Source organism: Tupaia chinensis, unplaced genomic scaffold (genome assembly GCF_000334495.1).
Source record: "Tupaia chinensis unplaced genomic scaffold, TupChi_1.0 Scaffold000199_1, whole genome shotgun sequence".
NCBI lineage: Eukaryota > Metazoa > Chordata > Mammalia > Scandentia > Tupaiidae > Tupaia > Tupaia belangeri.
The window spans coordinates 601,549-604,420 of NW_006159674.1; the positions used below are offsets into that span (position 1 = coordinate 601,549).

General features: G+C 39.3%; 1 pseudogene; it reads left to right on the plus strand.

Moving 5' to 3' along the window:
* Positions 1 to 1,751: 1,751 nt before the first annotated feature.
* LOC102482916 (mortality factor 4-like protein 1) lies at positions 1,752 to 2,560 on the plus strand (annotated as a pseudogene).
* The last annotated feature ends 312 nt before the right edge of the window (positions 2,561 to 2,872 follow it).

Sequence of the window (2,872 nt, forward strand, 5' to 3'; positions counted from 1 at the left end):
TGCCTCTTCGAAAGTTCATTGTCTCTCTTCTCTTCGATCTCTGTGAGCTTTGTCACCATCAAAATTCTAAATTCTTTATCAGACATTTGCATGAATTACATCATATTGTCTGAAGATGAAGAGGAGTTATTTTTCCTTGGAGGAGAGGTATTTTCTTGTTTTTCCATATTTCTTGTGACCCTGCAGTGATTTCTAGTCATCTGATGGACAGTGTGTTTCTTCTAATTCTTGAAGTTCAGTCTGAGTGTCCATAGGAATGCAGGAGGAAGTGATCTACAATCTCTCTTCCATCTATTCTCACTCTTTGTGCATCAGAATCAGTGGTAATAGGGACCAGCAGTTAATGTAATGGCTATGTCACTGGACTCCCATGTAGTCAACTATATTTCAAGTCCCAGACCCAGTGGCTTAAACTCACGCCAGCCACATGTGCGTGCGTGCCCAAGATCTGAGAGGAGAAAGGAGGAGTAGGGATTGCGGTGTGGCCATCCTCCCGGGGGGTGATTTCTCACTTTCTGTCTCTCTGTCTCTCTCTGTCTCTGTCTCTCTCTCTCTCTTTCTCTCTCTCTCTGGCGAGTGCACGTGTCCTATATCAAAAACCTCTCAAAAAAAAAAGAAAAAAAGAATCAGTGGTAATAGAGGAATATTCTGACCCTAGCTGTATTCAGATGTTTAGATCCTGTTCACTTGGACCTGTCTAGACACTTAGTGACTAGAGGCTGAGAAGCCAATGAGTAAAGATAAAAAGAAGAAAAGAATTAAAGAAAAGGAAAGAAGAAAATATAAAATAAGAAGAAAGAAAGGATAAAGAAACTATAAATTTTAATATTAAGATGCAAAAATTGAAAACTGTGTGGTGCACTTCACAGCTGAAGATCAAGATCCATGTGGAAACAGGCTTGGGTTTGTACCTTTCCTAAACAGAAGGGGAGAGGCACCTATTAACACAATAAAGGGGCTTAAAAGCCCAGAGAATATTGTACCTTAAAAAAATTAAAATATTGGGACCAGCAGTTAGCATAATGGCTATGTCGCTGAATTAAAGAAAATATAAAAGAAAAAGAAAAAAGGATAATAAAAAACTATAGGTTTTAATTTTAAAAAGCAAACATTGAAAACTGCGCAGCACACAAGCACACCGCACGAAAGCAATATTTCACACCTGAAGTTCAGAATCCATGTGGAGATGGGCCTGGGTTTGCGTTTTTTTCCTAAACAGAACAGGGAGAGGCACCTATTAACACAATAAAGGGACTCCAGAGCCCAGAGAATACTTTACATTAAAACAAAAATTAAAAACTCAGGGAAACACAGGGAGAAATGGAGAGAAAGAGACAGGCAACACTACCCACTAGAAATAAGTGAGGAATAAATCTCAGCAGAAAATCTTTGTTTTAAGTCTCTGAAAGTACTATTTCACAGCTGAAGTTCAGGATTCATGTCAAAAATTGATAGGAAAAATCAGGCTCAGAATGCAGAGCTGGCGTTGCCTGATCGCATATCTGACGGGGAGTTGGGTGGAGTAGAGAGTAGGGAGCAAGTGATAGTCAGGGTTGGTGGGAGAAGGAGGTAGCAGTGAATCACTTATAAATGGCACTGAAACAGGATTGGAAGCCTAAATTTCAGGAGGGTGAGAGAGTGTTGTGCTTTCATGGACTTCTTTATGAAGCAAAGTGTCTAAAAGTTTCCCTAAAGGATAAGCAAGTTAAATATTTTATACATTACAGTGGTTGGAATAAAAATTGGGATGAATGGGTTCCCAAGAACAGAATACTCAAATAGGTGGACACCAATCTGCAGAAACAGCGAGAACTTCAAAAAGCCAATCAGGAGCAGTGTAGAGAGGGCAAGATGAGAGGAGCTACACAGGGAAAGAAGATATCTGGTCTGCAACAGATGTTAAAATGAAAACAATGAAGACCAAAAAACATCTAGGAATGGAGATGGTGACATTACTAGTGAGACACCTCAGCCTCCTTGGAAGAAAAGGGCCTGGGTAGATCCTACTGTTACACTGTTGAAAATGAGGAAACATTCATGAACAGAGTTGAATTTAAAGTAAAGATTCCAGAAGAGCTAAAACCATGGTTTATTGATGACTGGGATTAAATTACCAGGCAAAAACAGCTCTTTTAACTTCCTGCTAAGAAAAATGTAGATTCTATTCTGGAGGATTATGCAAATTATAAGCAATCTCAAGGAAACACTGATAAGAAGGAATATGCTGTTAATGAAGCTGTGGCAGGGATAAAAGAATACTTCAACGTCATGTTGGACACTTAGTTACTCGACACAAGTTTAAGAGACCATAGTACGCTGAGATTTTCGCAGATCACCCTGATGCGCCATGTCCCTGGTGTATGGAGCACCTCATCTACTGAGATTATTTGTATGGATTAGTGCAATGCTGGCCTATGCGCCTCTTGTTGAGAAGAGCCTTGCTTTATTACTGAATTATCTTCACGATTTCCTAAAGTACCTGGCAAAGAATTCTGCAACTTTGTTTAGTGCCAGCGCTTATGAAGTGACTCTTCCCGAGTACCATCAGAAAGCTGTGTGAGAGGCGCACTCACTCACCTATGTTTGGATCTCTCTGAACACAATTTTGTTCTTAGTTCTTCTCTTGTATAAATGATGTACTTTGCAGATGTTAGTGTACAACAGAATTGATGTTTGTTTTCTGTTTGATTGTAAACAGAAAATAAAAGGGGTTTGGCTTTTTTCTTTTCTTTCTTTTCACTTCAAAGTTGCTACCAGTGTATTCAATGACAGACAACAGAGACATGCTGTAGAGTGCTTCACTGCCTAGTTGACAAAGCTATTTTGAATGCTGGTGGCTCTATTCCTTTGACATTATGCACTTTTATAATAT